The 18,256-nt window shown below is 37.0% G+C and overlaps 1 pseudogene; it reads right to left on the bottom strand.

The window, feature by feature from the left end:
- Positions 1 to 302: 302 nt before the first annotated feature.
- On the bottom strand, positions 303 to 1,101 carry LOC105741060 (annotated as a pseudogene).
- Positions 1,102 to 18,256: the final 17,155 nt, after the last annotated feature.

Genomic DNA, 18,256 nt, shown 5'->3' with positions numbered 1-18,256 from the left:
ACAAGCAAACAAACAAAAAAACAAACAAAAAAAAAAAAACCCCAAAACAAACCCTTCCTTATTGTTCTTTCTGCTGCTACCTTTGATGCCCCTGTGGTCTGTGTTTAACTCAGTATTAAGAATAATCATTTTTTAAAAATATAAGCTTATGTGTACTTTGTTCAAACCTTTCAAATAACAACCATTTTCATATAAAAGATAGCATCTTAATTATTCCTTTTTTGTGTATATCCAGAGAAATGGTTATTCATTATCAATTTTATTTGTTTTTTCTAACCAAGAATCATTTGTTTTCTATTCATTTATTTTTCTTCTGCTAAAATAGGAATGTACAGAACCCTATACATTCTTAGAAACTGGATTTTCTGATTTTCTTGTGAGCCTGTTTCAAGGAAATCCATGTGGTCATGGTAAGACTGTTTGTCTTTCTGCTGGCTTCGATCTCCTGATGGCCAGAGTCTCCAGGAATCACTATCACTAACATCAATGAAAACAATTTCTTTGATGATCACATCAACATCAAATTTAATCTTCATATCAACCAGTGTACAGTTCTGGGGCAACCAGGATTTCTACAGTATTTCACATGTAGCTTGCAGAACATGACTCATTATATCCACTTTGGTTTGGCCTATAACTAGTCCAGAAAATCAAAGTTTTGCAGCAATTAGCTGTTCCTCAGACCACTGTGGACCATTATTAGCATCATCCTTGAAAAAGAGCTCCACTTGAGGTGGGTAAAAAGTAAATCCTTCCTTGACACCAGGATTTCTTTTCAGAAATAAACCAGTTGCTATTCTTCTGCAAACCCACTCCATTGGATCATTTCACACTGGGGTGCAATGAAATCTGCCTCTCCACATTTTCTGGTGAAAGTAGTTTTGATACCTACTTCCTGTAACAACTGGAAAATACAACCGGTAATCTTGTTGGAGATGGCAGCTTTTCCTTCCAGATGATTCTTTCTGGCTGCCTTTCTGCTATATTCTGCTCCTTAGACAGCAGGAGGGCTTTTTCTGGACAATCTAACAATTCATAGACTTCTTTTGTTTTACCCTCATAGAGGTTTTTACCAGTGTTCAATACTTCTGCTGTCATCATGATTCTGAATGGGCTGAAGGTGGTGACCACGCTGGAGCATCTTAATTTTGTACTACAAATTCTACACAATAGATAGCATTTTAAAACATTTTGGGATTTTTAAAATTCATAACAATTCAATGTGCTTTTATTATAAAAGACTCAGTGATATTTTATAACCTGTGGTTCAGAAGACAGTCTTAGTGCTTATGTGTAAAAGCGAATTTCCCATTGGACATTACTTTGAATTAGAAAATCTTTGTCAGAAATGAGTCCATTTAACATGTGAACATAGAGATGTCTACTTGATTTTATGCACTTCAGTGTTGCCAAAACACAAATATTACATTAGTCAAAGGAAGATTATATTTTGTTTTATTTAAGTTTTACAAAATGGCTATCTTCTTTTGAAAAATCAGATAATCTATGGAAATATTGTTTGTTGTTTTTAGTTCCTTGTAAAGAATACACAGCACATGTAATTAAAGTAACTGTGTACTAAATGCATGTTAAATTCATTCACTTGAAAGAATAATTCCACTATTGGAAATTTCACTTCCTTAAGGAGGAAGAAAAACCCTACTTCAAAGTTATCCATTTCCATGTGGTAATTCAATAATATCAGCAGCAGCTCTTCTTTGCTACATAAAACACCACTTGTATCCTTTCCAAGGTAAGCTTCACTCCTATAGCACTTCTACTGGTAGCTCCCATGGCTTCTCTCCTAGGCCAGCTTTGCTCCTTGCTTTCAGATTTTCTTAGGTGATCCATATTCCTGGTGTTTCCAAACATCTAGGGTTTCTACTGAATAGGCTTTTTACACACTGCCCTCCAGGGGCACACTGCCTGGCTTCCCAGGACTTCTGAAATCTAGGTGGAAGCCTTAAACTCAGAACTCCTACATTCTGCAAGCACCAAAAACCAACGTCATGTTCATGATGCCAAGATCTGCTGCCAGCTGGAGCAGTAGCCAGGCTTCCTTCTTTATAGACTGTAGGGGTCAAGTGCTTGGATCACTGAGTACTCTAACCCTAATTCCATGGAACAAATTCTCTATGCTGGTGCCATTCTGGAATCTGGTGTGGCTCCTACCTCCATTTTGGAGCAGGGAACCCTGTGGCTTTTCCCTCTGGGCAAAGTCTCTCAGTCTGCAAAGGGTGGAGACCTGCTGCCTTCAGTGATGCTCTCATGCCATCCTTTTGATTCTCTTGTTTCTTCTCAGCAATGGAGATCTCAGTTCTATCATTTCATTCCACAGATTTATTGGAGCTTCCTTTCTAGCCAAACTCACAACATTTTAAATCATCCTGTTGGGCTCTTTGCTCTCGATTCTCAACATAAATCTGATTAAAAGTCCCCAACAATAGCCATTCCACTGCCTCAATATATGAATGCTTTGAGATTTCTTTTGAAAGTTTATTCAGTCAACCATGCTTAATCACAGTGTCAGGTAAAGTCTCTGAACACAAGCAAAATTTAGACAAACTTTCCTGCAAGCCTAACACAAATTATCTGGAGTCTAACCACCAATGCAGTTCTTCCCAGCAGAAACCTCCTCAGCTTGGTCTTTACAGGAAGGAATTTTATCAGCCTTCAGGTCTTCTGACCTCTGACCAGGATCTTCCATACAGAACAGCCAAACTGTTCTAGTACTTGTCTTGTAGGTGACATCTTTGAATCTTTCCTCTCTCTTCCCATAAACCAGTCCCAAAGGCTTATCATCTACATGGTCAGTTTTAGTCACAGCAATGACCCCACTCCTCTGATAAAAAATTCTGTCTCAGTTATTCTTCTCTAAATTCTGACTCAGTTACCCTTCTGTCATTGCTGGGCCAAATACCTGACACTCAAGATTAGGGAAGAAAAGGTATATTTAGCTCACCGGAGGTTTCAGTCCACACTCAGCTGCCTCCAAGGCAGGGTGGCACATGGCATAGAGCAGCCATCCACAGTGGTGGCAAATGGTAAAGAGCAAGAACAAAGGAAGTGGCAGCTTCTCAGACAGCTAGCCTCTCACCTCTCATCAGATTGTAATTTAAATTATCTGCTCCAGGGCATGTGCAGCATCCACACCCACAATAATCAGCCACCAACTCCAGAAGCTTCCCATGACTGCATGAGGCTTTGGGGGACACCTAGACACAAAACATTATGTATATCACAAAGTAAAAAACAATCTTAGTGATTAGCTCATTAAATGTGGTTATTTATTAATATATCAAAATCCAACACCATTTAATGAAGGTCTAAAAGGATTGCTTCATAAAAGTGAATATGAACAGAGCTTCTTTCTACATTGAGTGGTGATGTATTCTTGGGTTTGATCTTCTACCACCAGATTGGGGGAGGAACACAAGTAAGTGCAGAGGACGATGGGGAAGTTTTTAGAAAGGAACATTAGCTATGATTCATTGGTTAAACTCAATCACCCATTTACTTCAACTTCCTTCCTCTCAAAAAAGAATCTGGAAGGGCAGAAAGCTCCCTCAGTTCCTTTCAGAAGAGTCCTATTCCCATTCATGAGGGTTTCACCAAACAGCCAATCACCTCCCAGAGTCCTTGTCTCTTATTTCTAACACATAAGGAATTCTATTTCAACATGCAAACTTTGGAGGGGCACAGACATTCAGACAACAGCAGCTATGAATTTACAGTTGTGTGGTAGAAACCTACACAAACTCAATGGAAGATTTCCTGGATTTGCCATGGAGAATGAATTCTCCTATATTACTTAAGTGAAAGAGAAGATCTGCTTTAAAATTTGATATTCCAAAAATTTGCTTTTTAATTAGGTTTTTTCTATGACAAGCCTGGTTGCAGACAACTGTTCCTCTATCTCAGCTTCTAAGATGCGAAGGCACTATTTGAGAGTATTGGAATCCTAGTAATTTAGTCTGTTTATGATACCATAACAAAGAGTCATAGACTCAGCAGCTTATAAAGAACAACATTTTGTTTCTCCAAGTTTTGGAGGCTGGGCAGCTTGAGATCAAAGTGCCAGAAGGTTCTTTGTCTGCTGGGATGCCAGTCTCTGCTTCCAAAGTGGTGGCTTGAATACTGCAGAATGTAGGAGAGAAATGTTATATCCTCAAACAATGGAAGGTGGAATGCCAAGAAGGAGGCAGTCCCCTTGCTTATGCCTGTCCATAGGGGAGGATGCTTCACAGAAAATAAAATTACCTTATTTTGAAAGTCATATTACCTATGTCAACAATACATATTATTGTTTTTGTGTTTTACAAAAAATATAATACGTGAGATGAGAACATGTGTAATAAATATAGTCTCATACATTCATTTAGGGAAATTGTAAATCTAGAAAGGGAAATTTTGATTTAAGTAGGAAGAAAAGCCCTCTGTCAGTTTTCTGTTTCTATGTGATAAGTCAATAATATTGGCAACAGTTCTTTCCTGCTGCACGAAACACAACTGGGGCTCAAATCGGACAGAAGGAACTTGTCCTCACACCCTTTCCCCATCATGTGATTTGCATAGTAAGAGGTTTGAGGACTCTTGTTCTGGAATCCTGGTGGTCAGTGTTGAGAGACTTGAAGCTCAAAGAGGTGAAAACCTAGTGGCACATCTAGGAGACACTGCCTTAGAAGGACTTACGTAGACATTGCAGGACCTCAGTTCTTGTGATCATGACTAGTTACAAAAGAGAATAACTACTCACTCTTCTCTCCTGCTCCCTGTCCCACTGTACAATCTGTCCCTCTTACATGTGCCTCCATTAGTAAGCTGTCATCACTTCTGATTTAATGCAGTTTGGTGAAACCTGACAGAGCTGGCAGCATGATGTTTACAATTTCAGCCACCAAAATTACTGTAGCTTTCCCAGGCTTACTTACTTCATTATATTAGTGCAAAATGGGCTCATACACTATCACACTGGCAATACTTCAATTTTGGAAGACACATATTCAAGCCACAGCTCCTGTTTCGTGCAATAATCAGACATCCTTGAAAATTTATCTTACCTCATTTTTAACTCTATTTCTTTGATTATCCCTTATCTCCTGGATTCTGTACTCATTCTCTCTCTCTCTCTCTCTCTCTCTCTCTCTCTCTCTCTCTCTCTCTCTTTCATCAACATACATAGAATGTTGATGCTGAGGCTGCATTAATATTCGTTCATGTTGACTTGAACTTCCTTCTTGGCTAGACTTGCAGTTATGCTCGGTATGATCCTCAGACCTACAGCCACATTGTGGCCTGAGAATTTGTTAGAGAGACAAGCGTACAGGTCATATCCCAGACCTATCAAACTGGGCATCCTACAAAGGGAACCGAGCCAATGAAATTCCAATACTTGTTTTGGGAGACTTGAATATCATTACATTAGAGAGCCAGTGTGCTATCTTATACTTCTTTCTCTCTTTCTGTTTCATAATCAGTGGTATATCTAGTTCGGCTTTCTGTGTTCTTGGTAGCTTGTATTCCTATCAACTTCTCAGAAAACAGTCACCATGTTAATCTAATTACTTAAATTGTATTACTTAATCTGTATTGTATTTCCAATAGAAAATATATTAGAAAAGTTTCTGCAGCCTATTGAATACCTAGAATAAATTCTGAGATTAGCTCTTATTTACACGTCGTATTATATACTTGCTATGACAAGCTGTCTCAATTTTTTTCATGTTTTTTACTTTGGACTTTGCTATCACTTTTGTTATTACTCAATTGAGTATTTAAATACTTTTCCTCTTAAAAATTTTCTTTCAAATGACTGTGTAGAGTTTTAGCAATCTTCCAATTTATGTGTCTTGCAATTTTATATTGGTGCTGAGAGATGATAGTCAATCACTTGCTTCTAAAATTTTAAAATATTGTTTATGTGTAAGCCACAGATACTAGAAAAATGCTGACAAAAATATTGTAATTATGCTATGTGAAAATAAAAGAAAATTTCTGAGATGAGGGACTTTGAATTTCTTGCATTGTAGCATGAGGGAGTTTTATTTAATCTAAAATATCTTACTCTAAGTTATTACTAGGAAAACCAGCCCAATATTTGCCTTACAGTGATTAAACGTGTTTCTCTGAACTTTTCCTCTGAGAAGAAAATTTAACAATAGGGAAAATGCATAATAAATGGTGTCTTTGCTGCTGCACAACAGCGGGTTCATTTTAAGCTTGAGATCAAGCAAACAAAACAAAACACACAGAGCAATTTCCTTAGGAGGATTTGAAACAGCCACACTACCTCACACTAGCAGATGCTGAAGTTTACATTAGGACACACACACACACACACACACACACACACACACTCATACAAAGTGTTTATGTCAGAAAAAATAAGAGCTTCGGTGTCACAACTACTCCCATTGAAAAGCAAAAGAGATTGCAAGGTTTGAGAAAAGGATCCTAAGCTCATGTACAAGATCAGTTCATCCACACTGATTTGTTATAAAACTCACAAAGGTAAAGTATTGGCTGAACTTAGTAAAGAGCGCCTCGAAGCAAGTAGACATCAAGGCTCACCCATCTCAGAATGGAGCAATGGGAAACAGGTCAGAAAGGATCTCAGCTGCACCTGAGGAAATCCAGCCTCTTTTTAATGAGCTTTCAAGAGTCTTATTTCTATAATGATATGAAACACATCTTAGAGCATTCTTTAATTTGTTGCATACTAGATGTAGAATAAAATCTATGTAACATTTTATTTTCTGATAGCAGGATGTTGTCTGTAAATAATTTTGTTGTCTTTGTAAAATCACAACATAGATAGCCACTCCAGGCTTTATAAAATTTAGCTGTGTGACCAAGGTGAACTCAAATATGCTATGAAGTATCTAAATCTGACAGGAAAAGAGTTCTCAGGAATTGTTTTGGTACAATTTTATTTTTATTCCAAAAATGTAAACTCATTAGCTACTTCCTGTTATGCACTGCACAAGTCAGATATTGTCTTTTCTTTTACTTTTCTGCTTTATATTATAGTGAAGAAACAATCAAAACATTGTGAGCAATATAAAATAATTAAAGCTACTAGAGAAAAACATGGAAGTGTTAGGTGTGAAGTTGGAGGAAGATGAGTCTAATAGGCTACCGAGGAGAAAAATTTTAAAGAAAAAATCTAAATGAACTCACGATTCAGGGATGTGAATATATAAGAAAGAATGCTACAGAAAAGGAAAACATTTTACAAAGCCATATTTTATGAAAGCATCCCAAGATAGAGAGGAACCGGACCATATGTGCTCTTGAGCATAATGAAGAAATTGTATTGCAATGTATTATATTCTATTTAGGTAAAAATCTAAAAAAAAAAATTAGACAGAAGCATTAAATGGTTATGTACATTTTTATCATCATTTGGAATCATGTATGGAAAGAAAAATGGATAAATTTGCCATATAGGTACATGATGATACAGCTCAAGCAATAATATTTTATAGCTCAAATACAAATAGTGACAATGGAAGTAGAAATGGGGAACTGGAAAGGCTTGCTATGAATTGTGTGTGAAAGATGAATGAAAGTGAGAAATCAAAAATGATGAATTGTCACTAGAAAAGAAACAAGGAAAACCTATAATTTAAAAAATGTACTTTCAGGAGTGCAACTTTAAGACACAAAGTTATGCAAGGTTGTCAATATCTGTCCTCTAGACTAGCTTATGCTTCTTTTCTTCCAGTTCCATTGCATACAAAAATCTTTTAAAAATAGTGTAAGTACAAGGTTAATTCATAAGGTGAAGGGAAGAATCCTGACCATAACAGGAGTCAAAGGTATCAAAGAATGTTTTTAGGAAAATATTTTGATCATCCTCTTCAGACAAACGAACAAAATAAAAAACAAAACACAGGTGCAGGGGCTGGGGGGGGGGTGTTTCAATCCTTGGAATACCGGCCCTGCCCCTGGGGCGCTCTGAGACAACTGAGACTGGGTGTGGTGACGCACCTGTAATTCCAGCTTTTGGGAGGTATAAACAGGTGGATCACTATGAGTCCAATCTAAGAGTGAGACCCTGAACATCCTGTAGACCCTTCCCTAAGAACAATAAATAAATAAATAAATAAATAAGCAAACTAAAACAAACCAAAAACAAAACCACACAATATACAGGGTCCATGAGTTTTTCTTATAAGTGGGCCATCCTTTCACTGCCAAAATGAGTCATGCTCTAAATATTTCTATCTGTGGATGGGCCACAATTTTCCTCTTACACACCAAACCCAAACTTTCTATAGATGCACAAATCCTAGAGAATTGTACTCCAGGATACAAGCATATCCATATTTCTCTGTGTACATGCTTTTAAAATTCTCCCTAGTAAATCTTGTTTGCCTTTCAAAACAGGAGACAATTTGAGTAGGATGAGTACAAAAAATAACCCAGTTGATTTCCAACATGGACAGACAATGACTCTGATTAAAATAGTGTTAATGAACAACAGGCCAGGCTAAAGGTTTGGCTAAGATGATAAAACACACTGCTGTTAAAATATGCATAAGTACTTCAATGCTTATGTTCTTATCTGAATAATTGAAATATTATATAAATAGTAGACTTAGGACAAGGACATAACTGCCTTTTATATAACCTGGTAAAGATTTTGGATTTTATTTTAAATGCAGCAATATTACCAGGTTTTGGGCACTGGAATCTCCTTCTAGAGATGGTTTCCTGTTTCTTTTTGTCCTGAGAAAGGAGTTGGTCCAGATAAATGCAAATGGTAGCGTGATTTTACATTTATTAAAGGTAGGAAAACAAATATGTGATTTTACATTTATTAAAAGTAGGAAAACAAATAGGATCCACATAGCAAAGTAAAGCAGGAACAAGCAGAAGTAGGAAAACAAGTGCACAGTACAGGCCGTGCAGTCAGCGGTTGCTGCCCTTTTGATTCTTCCAGTCCTTAGATCGGCATCAGGTCTGTGTCATCTTGTCCAACAGACCTCGAGTTCTCATGAGAAATCCGTGCACACAGACTTTGGGGAGGGTCCGGTGCCTCTGTTCTGGAGCCTTGCAATTAGCAGGTGGAACGAGCCAGGCCGCCAGGATCTAATGTACTCCTTCAATAAGAGCCGGGATATTGAGACAGGAGTATTACCTGATGCTATTGACATTCTTACTAGATTATCTGAGCTGATGCATGGGAACAAAAAGATGGGATAAATTAGAATTACAGTACAGTATCAGTTATAAATTATAAGCAAGACAGCTGTGGTGGTACATACCATCTTAATAGCAGCAATCTGGCTGCTGAGGCAGGAGGATCACTGTGAGTTCAAGGCCAGTCTGGGCTTCCTAGTGAGTTCAAGGACAACCTGAACAGCACAGTGAGATATTGTCTCAACAAAAGGTAGTGTTGCTTTTGTTTTTGGTGCTGGAGACTTAATCTGGGCCCTTCACAATAATACATACCCAGCACTTTTTTTTTTTTTCCCCAAGACAAAGTCTTGCTAAGAGTTACCAGCCTGAGTTCAAACTTGTGAACCATCTGCTTCAGCCTCCCTCACTGCTGAGATTGAGACAGGAGTTATAATTCTATTAGGCAGGAAAGACAGTGCCTCAAGAATGGAGTTGGGAAGCCCAGCGGTCCTTACCCTCCAGATATCTTTCAAAAACATCTTCCGGGTGTCTGTAGCTATCAGGGACCTCTCCAGGGCATGATGAAGTAGGCCTCTGGCTTAGGTGTGCCTGCACCCTACATGCTCACTGTATGAGCACTGCATAGGTTGGACCTTGAAACATACGTGATCTGGTATAGCATAGCGATTATACTGTTGCACAATAGCCTATGCTCCCTTCTGAAGGCCCAAAAATCTTTAGAGAAAGACCTTCTTGGGTGGCCTGCTCAGGATCCTCTCCCATCAAGCATGAGTTCTACTTCTTTGCTTTTATATCATTAACTCTATTGCCTTTGCATGTTTTAAATAGCTCTGCTTGTTTTCTGTCTCCTCCATCAGCTATTTTATTGTTTGTTACCTTCAGTCTTGATATCCCAGCATCAGATTCCAGGTGCAGGCCACCCTAATATATGAAAAGAAGTACTTCCTTATAGGTCATAATTGAGGATTTCAGGTTTATTATGGATTACTTTAGTCAGTCTTATTTCAATTTCAATAATACAGTTATACTTGCCATGAGCAATTTACCATTCATGTTAAAGAAAAGTTCTGCTATGAATTATTGGGTGTAGAGTTCAAGAATGTTAATCAAGGTGAATATTCCAAGCATTCTGGAAGTACGAATCCCATTTTAAGGTTTCATTTTTAATTATGACCTTGCTGTTCCATGAAGCCACAAGTAGCCACACACTATATTGGTCTCATAACTTCAGATTTCAGAGTTAGATGGTGTATCCATGGCCTTTCCTGATCATCATCTTCCTCTGTTAAAATCCTCCTCCTCTTCTGTTCCCTCTAGCTTCTGTGTTTTCATATTCATCACCATACCCCATTGTCACTTACTGAAAATTTTACCTCAGGACAGAGTTATCTACTTCATTCCAAATTCTGACACCATTATGAGGAATGATTTGGCAACCAAATGTACAGTCTCAAATAGGAAAAATGATTAAATAGCACTATGTAAGCATGAGAGTCTTCCGGAGAGAAACCCTCCCACAGAGGTGCTCAGAGTCAGGAGTCTGATCATGTTCTCAGTTGTGTGCAGTTGTTTAGTACTGTCTTTCCCATCATATTCCAGAATCTGTCATGCAGTAGAACAAGGGTCCTTTTGTTGTTTGTTCATTTTTTTTGTGTGTTTAGCTTTGTTTCCTTTATATCCCTAAGACAGTAGCACAAAATAGGGGCTTCAAGGATATTTATTGAAGAATATATTAAAAAGCTAATTAAACCAAGCAACAGAAAACTAAACATAGGATAGAAAGTGCTCCTAATTTTATGTTATTATCTTTGTTTTCATTCCTTCATTTTGCAAAATAGTTGAAGCAACTTGCTAGCAAATATAAAACAAAAATTAAACAGATATATTGAAGAAAGAACATTGTGCTAATAGAGAACTCTTGTACTGCTTCTAGAAAATGGCCACAGTGTGGGTCTGAGCCTCTAGAGAAATGATGAAAGAGGGGGAGGTGAGCATCTGTAAGTGTCCTGCACTCTATAACATGAAAACAAAACAGCTGCTCAAATCAGGTTGGAAATTTCCTGCAAAAACAGCAAATAATACTCTTCACACATTGTTATAAATAGAGACCCACAATATGTATCAACTACCTCTTTATGCATGATGCTGTGGCCTGAATCCAGGCTTTTGTACTGAACTACATAAAGAAATAGATGATATGTACATTGATAAAAAATAAAAGTGAATGAATAAATAAATTAACAAGTTTTCTTTCCGCTTCTCACTTCCCCACGTCTCCTATACCCCAAGGAAACCCAGGAGGGAGGCGCATGTGCAGACACACGTACACGCATCTCCACATCTGCGCAAAGCAAACATTGGAACAGGTCTGTGCAGATCCTTGCTCTTTTATTCTTTCACAAAGCAGCATATTTTAAATTTTTCATGTCATAATCTAGACCTATACCACATGAACATATAAAAATTAAGAAAAGGCTTTGGTTGATGTAACCTTACTATTTTTCATTTTTCTGTTATAACAATGTGCAATGTTGTGTCTGTTAATATGCCTTTAAATATTTTCACCCTGTGAATATAGTTCTGTGTTTTGCATCTATCAAAGATTTACAAATTTTCTCCTCTTGTTGTATAGTTACATAATTGACATTTCAACAGCACTGGATTTAAACATTAGCAATCTGATTTTTGCTTAAAATTTTACCGGGAGAATAAGTAAGAATTTGGCGTGCTCTTCAAAATTAATATTCACTTCAATATATGTTTGTTTCTTAATGGTTACTTGTTTATTTTTTAGAGTAGCAGAGAAAGATTTACTTGTACTATAAATTCTATTTGTTGAGTAAAATGTAATTTTCATTTTTTAGGCTACAGTTAAATTCAGTCTGTCTTTTGTGGTTTTACTTATATTGAGAAAATATTGATAGGATAAAATTACCATTCTGAGTGACTATTCTGGATCCAAAATATTGATGAGAAATATTTTTATATTAACTCAGGCACTTTCACTTAATGCTCACAAACTTTTGAAATTGTTTTATTTATTTCTAGATATCAAATTATTGCCTCTGTACTTATAGTTGACCTAAGTATATCTTTTCAAATATGAGGGACACTTTCCTTCTTTCATTTTCAGTTAGCAAATGTGATATCACATGTGTAATTGAAAGTATGGAAAATGAGGGCTGGCCAGATAGCTCAGCAGACTAAACACCTGCCTAGGCAGAGCGCTGCGGCTGGGGTTCAATCCCCAGCATACCATGCTTGCCCTGCCCCCGGAGTGCACTGAGGAAGTGACTGAGACTGGGCGTGGTGGCACATGCCTCTAATCCCAGAGCTTGGGAGGCTAAAAGCAGGAGGATCATTATGAGTCCAATGTACATAGTGAGACCCTGTACACCCTGCAGACCCTGTCCTAAATCAAAAAAATAAAGTATGGAAAATAAATTTATTCGCTTTCAAGCATATTAAGATAACAAATGATTAGGCATCATGTTGGAAGGATTTTATACATGCTAACTCTTATTACTTACTAAACTGGTGCCAACTCAACTAATTTAAATGTATGTAGTAGTGTTTCTGCACTGGCAAAGCACGAATAATAGTTACCTATCTATCTGTTTGTTTTATATGTTTGTTACAGGGTTTCACTACACAGCTCAGACTAGTAGTGATCCTCCTGTTTTCAGCCTCTCTAATGCTGGTATTACAGGTGTGTCCACCACACCCAGACTTAGTTGCCTGCTCAGTACAGCCGGGGGCGGGGCCAGCATGGCATGTGGTACTGGGGATCAAACCCCAGACACCGAGCTTGTGTAAGCAGGCACTTAGTCTGCTGAGCTATCTCTCTGGCCCACAAATAATATTTACACCCAGCATTTTAGGAATGACTACAATAGAGAAAAAGAGAAATAAATAATGTGTAATATGCACTGTATTAGAATGTCTGACAGAATATTTCAATATGAACTATTTTATTAAAATTATTTAAAAACATCCAGTCAAAAGCTAATCAGAAATACTTTTTCCTGAAAAACTGTTTTGTTTAAAAACTGAAGAAAAACTATTAATGAAAATGTCTGCTATGAACATTATCAATTCTAACCCAAAGCTATAGCTGAAATTAAGATTCATGTGAAGAAAGAGAAATCCATGAATACTATGAGTCAGAACTTCAGAATGTTTAAAAAAATTCTGTATTACAGAGTTTTTAATCCATAAAGTATTAGGTTATTTTTTTACTGACTATATGTGTAATTCAGTCAATATTGTTAATATTGTTTTAAAAATATCTCATTTTTAAATGTTTGATATCTCAGTGCTATCAAAATTCATATATAGTCCAAATATCATTCAGGCTTGAACAGTCATCTGCCCAAAAAATCTCTGCCATAGCTATCTATTGACTTGTGCATTTTTCCACACATATTTCATGCCATATAACTAAAAATTAGATCTGTGTTAATACATTATTCAGATATATGTTGCTGCTGCATTTGAAGCATAAAAATGTGATTGATCAGATGCTGCCAGAACATTATATGGGACATAAAGATTAAACAAATACAATTTATAATTGGTGAATATCATAAAAATTAATTATCTGGTATATGGAATATATTACACTTTTTAAAATTACCATCTGGAATAAGATTATATAATTTATTGCTTTCTGTGTTTGCCAAACTGACATAATTTTCAACTAGTGTTTCCAGTGGAGACCATGTTAGGAAATTTCATGAAGTCTGTATTTTAAGGATTGGAGAGTAATATTTATCTGGCTTTCTCATATATTCACTACTTTCTGACACTGTATTGCAGTAACAATTTGCAGTCAGGGAAACACAAATTAGAGGGGAAAAGAATCAAAATTATGAGTGGCAGAAGTAGATATGAGGCACAGTGATCCCCTTTCCCAACTCCAAATGAGTTCTTGTTTCCCTACTATAAGGAATGCTGCCTGCTCTAGTCAGTCCAGAAGCTCATGCCAGTCTTCATGGTCTTGATATTCTTGACTCATTTATCCATCAGTGATAGAGTTTGTACTGTAACAAGCTGGGCACAGTGTAATACCAGCCCACTGGAAGACTGAGGCAGGAAGGTTGATCCCAGCTTGGTCAATTTATTGGAATGCGGTCTCAAAATAATTAAATAAATAACAAAGGGACCTGATATGTAGCTTACACCAAGAACCTAAATTCATCCCTCAAGACCATGGGGACTAGGGAGGAATCTAACAGTGTCCTTCTATTATGGGAAGTTCCTCACGGGAAGTGTTCGTTTAGAGACTTACCAGGTCAACAGATTTATTCAGAGTCGTTCCTGGTCTGAAGGTCCCCTTTGTTTTTTTCACCTCTTTCTTCCCAGATAGCAATCCCTGAAAATCTTCTGACTGCTATTCTAGTTCTCAAGTTTGCAACCAGAGGTCCAACCGGCTCAAGAACTGTACACAAATGTTTCCAACTACATCATCACGCTTGAAAAAAAAAAAAAAATGAAGAATTGTTTTTCCCAAGCAATATGCTTTTTCGAGTCTCTGGCCTATAAATTGCTAGTGTACAATGTGAACATTTCCCCTAGAATTAGTGAAACTTCACCACCTGTATGCCCACTTTAGCGCCCCCCATTAGTGATGATTAACAATTTCACATTACTGATTTTCTAGTGCTTGTAAACTTAGCATCCAAGGCACACATCAAGTTCACCTGAAAATATGGGCTCACACATCAAATTTTAAAGCTAGCATTTGTAGGAAAATAAAAATAACATTTTCACTATTTTCACTGCCTCTGACTGTAGGTTCCTACACAAATGAGTTAATTTTTAAAACCATAGGTACCATAGGTACATGGCATGGGTACCATGTACCTACACCTGAGAGAAAACAGCTATCAGTAGAAAGATCTTCAGAAAAAATTCTCAATCTTTAAGCTTAAGTACAATCATTTTGAGGGCTGTGGAGATGGCTCAGCGACCTAAGTGTTTGCTGGGCAAGCAGAAGGTGCTGAGTTCAATCAGAAAAAGGGCCTGAAGAGTAGCTCAGCGGATTACAGCGCCTACAAGCAGGTATAGGGGCCAGAGGTTTGATCCCTGGGCTCGCTGTGCTGGCCCCGCCCCCGGGGCATGCTGAGAGAGTAATTGAGACTGGGCGTGGTGGCACGTGCCTGTAATCCCAGCTCTGGGAGGCTGTAAACAGAGCAGTCTGATCTAGTAGTGAGACCCTGACCACCCTGTAGATACTGCCTGAAAATACAAAACAAACAAACAAGTAAACAAATAAAAGTCCAATTATTTCTGCAAAGAAAGAATAATGACACAAGGCAAGATTCCATTACGTAAAGTTGAGTTTGTTTTTTTTTTTTTTTAATTTTTGATACAGGGTCTCACTGTATAGCTCAGACTCTTAGTGATCCTCCTGTCTCAGGCTCCCCATTGCTGGAATTACTGGGGAGCGCCTACTGGAGATTGAACGCAGACCTTATGCTTGCAGGCAGGTGCTCAGACCGTTGTGTTATCTCCCCAGCCCAAAGCTAAAGCAGAGTTAAGTCTATACTTTTCCTTCTCCATTTTTAAGGGTGTCTGGTAACTTCTGTCCCTTCCTGGTACATAGACAGGAATTTTCTCCCTAGATATGAATTTCCCTTACAAAAGGCCTGCTTTTTACAGGTATGCCTATGTCTGAAGTGTCTCAAGATATTCATCTGAGAAGAAGCAATATGCCAGTGATTTCTGTTTTAGGTAGCACATTCTGTTCTCTAAAAGTCATATAATGGGACTATGTGCCCCTGTTACATAACCGGGCAGTGACAATTCTGTATAAAGGATATTGTTAAGGAATGGGCAGATCTAGCGCCACCTTAGACTTTAAGCACAAAAATGACTCTTCCATCAATACTATTGTTATAGTAAGAGGAAGACAACTGATCCCCCGTGACCAGAAGCAAAATGCTTACAGAGTAGGAATTGTAGCTGCTAGCTGTCATTTAGGGGAACCAAGTGAAGGAGCTGGCTGACATCAAGGTGTACTTCCTGAATGAGAATATACCCATCCCCAAAACTGTTTACAACAATGTTATTGCTTCCTAAGCAAGGACAAAAGTAGTGTGCTGTTTTTCCATCGGTTTCAGCAGATGCCAATATCAATAAATATATCCATATTCACACACACACACACACACACACACACACACACACACGCAATCATACAAACTATGAAAAAGTATCTTGCTACTATGGTCCTAATTGTGTAATTTGGATAAGGATTTTTTTGTCTATCATCTATCTATCTATCTATCTATCTATCTATCTATCTATCTATCTAATAGTAATGCACTTGGGTTAAAAAATACCATGCAGTCTTAAAACAGTATCATTAAGATATATGTTGGAGCTATTTATGTTGAATTAGAGGGAGCTAAATTTTCAATGGAAATCAGTAAATAATCCAGCTTTGCTGATGGACCAGAGAGAGTCCCTGTCAGTGATGCAGGGTGACAGATGACAGTGCATATCATGTTAAGTCACTCACATGAGAGGGCATATATATTATTTTGTTATTCTATATTTCTATCCCCAAGGTATGTGGCATGATGTGAAGTTTCTTTGGCGGTAAGGAGAGAAAGCAGAGATTAAAGCAATCCTATAAAGAGGACTGTAATGAGACTTCCAGAATTCATGAAAACAATAGTATCCCAATAAGTATGTCTCTGAGATACCTAGAAACATGTTTTATAATAGAATACTTTCATAATTGCAACATTAATTTAATAGAAAGCTCATTGTTTAAATAAACTACTTTTGTAAATCTCGTGGAAAAAATAAAAATCAATCAACTCTCAATTTATTAAATCTGTGTAGTTTTTCTCTAGAGAATATAATGCATATTCAAATGTCTGTGGGCATATATTACACAAATCTACAATGAAACAACATAAGACAGAATTAAAGTATTTGGAAATAGTGTCAGTTTGGCACTGAGGATGTAAATTTTTTGTAGAAAGAAATTTACATACAAAAACATGTCATTAATAGTTGTAAGCAAAAACAACACAAAATATAGACAGCATAATTTACATAATTTCCTCTAAAGAGATCAATGTACCCTCCGGTAAATTATCTCATTTACTCTTAAATTCTATTTTGCTTCCAAAGTGAATTAGTCTATCACCTATAAAATGCTCTGATTTCCAAGTTCTCTTTATATTTCTTAAAGTTAAAAAACTTTAAATTAGACGAAATAATTGTAAGTGTGCTTAAAAGCTAAATTGAGACTATGGAGATTATTGCCAATGGAATGCTAAACTGACATATTTTTAGACAAAAATTACTGCAGCCCAAACTTTTTCTAGGCAGAATTAAAAGAAATTGTAAGAAAACTATTAATTTCTTCATTAAGACAATGGATTTTTTCACCAGTTTCTTTGTTATGAATCATTTAGTGAAAGACATGGAATTTTTTTTTTCTTCCAGTCCTCTTGATGGCCAGTCCTCTTCTTTTTTACAATGAAAATTATAGAAAGTTTGTATGGAATTTTGCTGTAGAAAATAAGAGTTGTGTGGACGTGTTGTGGGTATATGTTATAGGTTCATTGTTTATGTCTTTCTAAGTTTCATATATTAAAACCTGAGTCCAAATATGGCATCATTAGAGTGTAGCTCCACAGAAGGTAATGAGGTCAGAGCAGTGGCGCTGTCACATATGGGGTTAGTGCTTCACTTAGATGTGGCTAGAAAATTGGGTGACCTTTCTCTACAAGAAATCAGTAGTCCAAATACTGTAAATTCCAAGTTCTCTTTAAATTTCTTAGAGTGAAAAACCTTAAATAGGTAAGACTGTTGTAAGTGTATTTAAAAGCTAAATTGAAACCATGGAGATTATTATAAATGGAACACTAAACTCACGTATTTTAAGACAAAAATTCCTGCAACACATAGCCTAAGCAGGGACTTTCAGTTGAACTGATTTTTATTTTATTTATTCATTTATTTATTTATTTTTTGCAGTATCAGGGATTGAATTCAGGACCTTGCGTTTGCCAGGCAAGTGCTTATTCTACTGAGCTATCGCCCTGGCCCTCAGTTGAACTGATCTTGCCAGAACTCTGTTGTTAGA

This window comes from Octodon degus, unplaced genomic scaffold (assembly GCF_000260255.1).
Source record: "Octodon degus isolate 3935 unplaced genomic scaffold, OctDeg1.0 scaffold00277, whole genome shotgun sequence".
Classification (NCBI taxonomy): domain Eukaryota; kingdom Metazoa; phylum Chordata; class Mammalia; order Rodentia; family Octodontidae; genus Octodon; species Octodon degus.
Note: the sequence above shows the minus strand (reverse complement) of the source record. Positions and strands in the feature narration are given on the sequence as shown.